Source organism: Corvus cornix, chromosome 2 (assembly GCF_000738735.6).
Source record: "Corvus cornix cornix isolate S_Up_H32 chromosome 2, ASM73873v5, whole genome shotgun sequence".
NCBI classification, from domain to species: domain Eukaryota; kingdom Metazoa; phylum Chordata; class Aves; order Passeriformes; family Corvidae; genus Corvus; species Corvus cornix.
In genome coordinates, this window is record NC_046333.1 from 87,972,465 (window position 1) to 87,978,464 (window position 6,000).

Sequence of the window (6,000 nt, forward strand, 5' to 3'; positions counted from 1 at the left end):
AAGAGTTTGAAATGCATTGTCTTAAGGTGTTTTCTTACTACTTTTGAACAGTATAATTTTGAAGCCATACATTCTAACCAAAATAGCTGATAACACAAGTTAATCCATGAGCTGATGGAAGTGTTTCATTACTCTTTCTTTGATAACTCTCAGTGCCTTGTTCTTACACTGACAATGTCTATTTTCTTTTACTTGTGGCTTTTTTATTATTTGGGTGTTTATTATTTTTTTCTTATTGTATTTCTTAAATAATTTGTAGTTTGCAATCTGATCTTTTTTGACATGCTCCTTAGGACCAGGTACAGTTTGTAATTGAGTGAGTGAGAAAAACAGAAGTGAAATGACGGTCCACTGGTAATTAAGTAAATAAAGGAGATGAGGTAATTAACAGGAAACTGATTCTATTCTTGTTTGGCATATATTTTATGCTATGAGAAAGAGGACTCTTTTTCTGTGTTTGCTGTTAGATGCAAATATCAGTGATCACTGCAGTCCAAATGCTGTGTAGCAAAGGGTTTGGAAAGAAGTGTGAGCTACCACTGTGTTGTGCATTTCTGCTTCACATTTCAGGCAAGATATCCTGTTTGGTGATTTACATCAAAGTAATATTTGTTCCATTTACTATATCTAGAGTCATACAAAACCACATATAAAAATAATAGATAACATAGCTGATACCCTGTCTCTGAGCAAAGATCCACTAACCAAAAATCCCAACCCTTTTGCAGGATTTTTTGGATACCTTATTTCATCAGTCAGTGTCACCTCAGCAAATAATGTCTTTCAACAGCTAATGATGTAAGCAGGTGGGATTTCTTGCTGTGAGTCAGCTTCATATTCGTGCACTTGCACTTCATTAGCATTTTAGTACAGGTGAGGAGGGAAGTGACTCTCCCAGTTCCTGTACTTAGCCTTGGCCTGAGAGAGCACCAATTGGATCAAACTCCAGCCAAAAAAAGCATTCAGTCCATGGAGTAAAAGAATCCCTGAGGTAGGGATTTTGGGCATGTTCTGTAGAGCCTCTCCTCCTGCTCTGCACTGATTGCTAATGTAGACATGGCCTCAGAGTGCTCGGTGTTTCTACTTCGGTAAAATGCTGGTGAGTGTTTTGGTGGCCAAAATACATCACCTCTGACAGTATATGTTTCTTTAAAACAAAAGGTGTTGGGGCAACAGACCATATTAATGGAGGGAAGTGTTGGCAGGATAATTGAAACAATTCAGTACCAGGGAACTGACTGCAGTGTGGAGGCTGGGGGCTTTTTGATTGACTCAGTTCCAATTTCTTACAGGATTTTAGCTTTTTCTATATACTAAGCTAAGAACTAAGGTGTTTTAACTTTATCAAAAATGTATTTTAAAGTTATTATTCTGTTTCCAAATGAGAATATATTACCTCAAAATAAAAAAATACAAAAACTAAACCAACAAAACAACCAACGAATGAACAAAAACAATTTATCCTCTAAATCCATGGAAAAAACATCCACGATTTTGAAATACCAGAGTTTCTTACAGGACTAGATTTCATTTTCAAGGAAGCTCTTTTCTTAAATTATTTCTGAACTGGCACAACTATACCAGATATGGCCAAGTACATGTTTCAGAACAAAACCATACACTCCAATTCCTTTCAACAGCTGCTGCCACCTTGCAACCCCTCTATCTGCTGTGAGCTGTTATTTCCCAGGAAAAGGAGGCAGAAAATTAACTTGTACATCCAGATTTGTGGCAAATGCCCAAGAACCCTCACCTTTGCTCCCATTAGCTTGTTCTCCTGCCAAAAAATTCGACAGTGCTCTGCATTCACAAAGTTTTGTGCATTTGCGAAGAGTCAAAGAAAACAAATTTCCTTCTAGCGGTGCAGGCTCTGCCACTTCCAAGGAGGCACATTTCTGAGCAGGCAGAACAGCAAATATTCCCTTCCTTTCCTCAACTAATGCCCTGCCACCACCCACAACATTTGGACTCCTCCCAGGGTCGAAAATGACAGTTGTTTCTCTTCTCAACCTGAAAGATGTGGCATTAAAAACATTAACATGAAGGTGTGTGAATCTTGGAGAGCACAGAGCTTACCTGCCCTGCCAAGGCAGTGGAAAGATTTATAGTTTCTAATTTATTTGGGTTGCACCTCTTTTAATGTGGTAAAAATTATATTGCTTTTTAAAATCTTGCTAGTGCTGTTCCCAGACAGGAATAAGCAGATGCTACAACGTGATTTTTCAGGGTAGTCACACAGTAGTGTGTGCAGGGAATTTAGAGCTTGTACAACAGTTGGTCAGTTCTCATGATACAAAATATCTGTGCAAGGCTTTGGACATTCTGGTAGAATATCTCAGGTCAGGAACGGGCTTTGCATTTGACACCAGTTATGGCCATTTGTCTGCAGGCATTCTGGTTTTATTGGGCAGTCTTACCTCAGTTTCTGTGCAACTTCTCCCTCTTGCCACCCAGCAGACAGGTTAACATTTCCAGTAGAACAAAACCCTCCTGTGATTTCAGCTGGGACACTGAGAAAGAGAGGGATCCCCTCAAGGAAGCAAGGACCAGAGTGGGGGAAAGATGCTCAGAGTGGGGAAAGATCAGGGCAGTGGTGCTCAGCTGAAATGGTTCAGACAAAAGCAACACAAAAGAAACCAGAGAATGTTTTTCATCATTACACCTTGAGCGATGACAGCTGAGGCTTGATACCATGAATACATGAGAGGCAGTGGGATGATTTGAGGCCTGACTCAACCTCCTGGTCAGCAGGGGTGGAAGTGCTGGGGCTGACCTGCCGTGGCCATTTGGGTAACCCAAAGGCAATAATCTCATTTGAGTAATTTCAAGGTTTTCAACAGTTTCTTAATCTGTGGGTAGCCACCCTGCTGTGTCATGCTTTTTAGGGAGAGAGAAGCATCTTCTCCAGGAATGGCCTGCTTCCTTTTCTCCTGGCTTAGTTTCAGCAGCTCCTTTTCCTGCCTTTGCTGGGCATGGAGATAAAAAAGAATGATATATGTGTATATATATGTTTAAAGTTGCTGTTTATACTGGAGAGAAAGGAGAAGGTTGATATATTAGCAAAAAATTAAAGAACTTCCTGAAGGTCGTATTAAGACATGCTTCCTGACACCAGCTTCTGTTAGTGAATGGACTCTCAGACTGCTTTGGAATTCTGCCCATGTCTAAGAGCTTTCTCTTAACCCTTGGCTGGACTAGTTTTCAAAAGTCAAATTGCAGACAAAAAAAATCAGTTTGCCAACATTGTGCACAAAGCACAGGTTACTACTAACTCTTGCTAAAGAGCAGCCAATCACAATGTCCTGTGACTCAGTTATTCATAAACTGGTCTAATTTTCCTGTGAAAACTATAAAGAAACTTTCTAATTGCTCGTACACAAATGCTTTTTTGATCAGCTCAGCTCTATATTTGGAATGAGCTCTCATGAACCCGTTGGCAGTGAGTCCTTCTCATATTTATATTTTTCATTCTGTCTGAGTTTAGGGGAAACATGTGTCATTTATAAATTGGCTTATTATAGCTTTGAGTTGAGCTCATATGGGGAGCACACTGATCTAAATTAGAGTCCTTCATTATTTTAAATTGTAGCCCTAACAGAAGAGCTAAATACACAATTATATACTCATAATAACATGACTCTGGCCGAAGGGCAGTGGGGAGGTGTAAGATGCTGAGTGAGCCAACTGGTCAAGCAACAACAGAAGTCCTTTGTACAGCCAGCCATTTTCCCCAGGGTGTCCTTGAAACCCAAAGAGCACTGTTTACATTAGAAAACCTTCCCACAGAGGAAGCCCAGCCTGGGTTTGAGCACTGGCTAGCCTTACATGGGGGCTTCTCCCTCCCTTCACAGCTCTGGTGATACCTGGCAGCCCTGGCTTGGCTCTGAATATTGGACTGGCCTTTAGATGTCAGCTCCAGTCCATAATGCCCACCTATCCCTGTGCACAGGAAAATAGCTGACTGTGACAGTGCATTACTGATGGATTTCCATCACAGTATTATGCTGGGTCTCTGGGACTTCAGGTTAAAATTTATGATGTTTTTAATGAGATCTGGGATGCTTCTGCTCTGGGGAGCTGGAAGCTGAGCACAAGCAGACAAAAGCACTTGATGCTTACTAGACACCCTGAAGGATAGGTCCTGCTTGGAAAAGTCTCATGAACTGAGAGTTAAGCATTCACAGAAAAAGAGGAAAGATAGCAACAAGATGTAGGTCATGCTCTGGAAGAGCAGATTAGGGATGGATCATTTGCAAATGCCATCCAGCTGGCAGCCAGTCTTGCCCTCCTGGTAATGAAATACATTCAGCATTTGCTATCAGTATGAACACAGTTTAAGATTATGTATAGGCTGGACTTGCAAAGCATGACTTTTCCAAAGGCACAGAATTTTTTAGCTTGTCTTCCTCACACATTTAGAAGTATGTACACAGCCATAGATGCGTACTGCAGTGCAGGATAGGGTAAGATGTCTATCACATTAGTTATTGAGATAGGTAAAGAAATTCTTTATTCCAAAGCTCCATTTCATCAGGATTATGAGACATTTCTGATTTGTATCTCATAAGATACCTATACACATGCATTTATAGAATGTCCTTAAAATATATCTCATCAAAAAAGTTGATGAACCCAGCTCATGAAATACTGCAAACCTCCACACTACTGCACATTTAATGAGGGACACAGCAGAACACGAGCTCAGATTTAACTTTGCTGTGCTTAAACTGCTTCTCAGTTAGAGCAATGCAAGGGGGATTAAAACAGGAGTCCAAATTGTTAGACTAATTGCCCACTGGAAGAGGAAGAAGGGGATTGCAACTTTCCCTCCTAATTTGTTTCTCCCTCTTCCTATCAGGCTGGACAACTTATCTATGTGAGTGCTTCTGCACCCCACAAAAGGATAACACAGCCTCCATGCACTGAGCTCCCTGTGAGAGATAATGTTCTCTGGGTCTGCTCCGGCCCCAGGGCATAGCCTGAAGCAAAGGATGTAGTGGTGTTTAATTTGCATGACCTACTCCTTTGCAACTAGAAAACCAGGCCAAAAATAATTGCCTCGGGGTCTTTCCATTGATTCTTGCTTGAAGGTGCTGTAAAAATACAATACAAGACATATATTCAAGCACCACTCACAGATCCAGTTCCGAATAGAGTGAAGAAGAGAGGAAAGGAAAGTGTCAAGAAAGTCAGGGCACCCACGATTACATGTGTATTCAAAGTATGAGTATTAAAAAAATAGGAAGAGGAGAGCTTAAGCTTGAGTAAAGCTCAGCTGCAATACACAGTAACCACATCATATTTCACACACAAATCCATGAGGAAATAGATCTCCTCAAATTCCCTAGCTGGCACATTGTCAGAGGCCACTGTTTCCTTCACAGCTTCCTCTACATAAGAGTCTGTAACATCACCATTTTTCTCAGCAGTTACACACACTTATCTGATAAAGATTTCCCAGCGTTTATCTGGATACGTTGGGACGTTCTGACCTTGAACGAGAATGTTCTGCACTTCCTGTCAGCCAGAGGCTTTATTTTAAGTGGGGTGAAAGGAATGCATGCTGTGGGAAAGCAGGCACTTCGGGAGTCGGTTATTCCTCCCTGCCATGAGGTAAGACCAAGGAGACCTTGTGCAAGAGCGGGGACCTGCGGGAGGTTCGGTGCCAGAGCACGGCTCAGTCTCACGCCGGGGAGAAGGGGTTAGTGCCTCATTTGTCAGTCCCGCTGAGCTGCCGAGAGCCAGAGGGCAGGGATTCCCACCAACCCGAGTCACTTCAAAGGGATATGCTAAATATATGCAAAGGCTGTGAAATCAGATGCAATAGGGAAAGGGAAGGCTGGTTATCTGTGCACGTTCTAGAAGGCTGTGCTGTGCCGTGTCCTCAGGGGGGAAGAAAAAGGCTCCTCGGGACACCATGTGCAGTGGGTCATGCTTGCTGTGTCCTTGCTTCTAAGCAGAGCCAGTTAGTCTTTTTTTTTTCCTTTAGCAGTAATATTA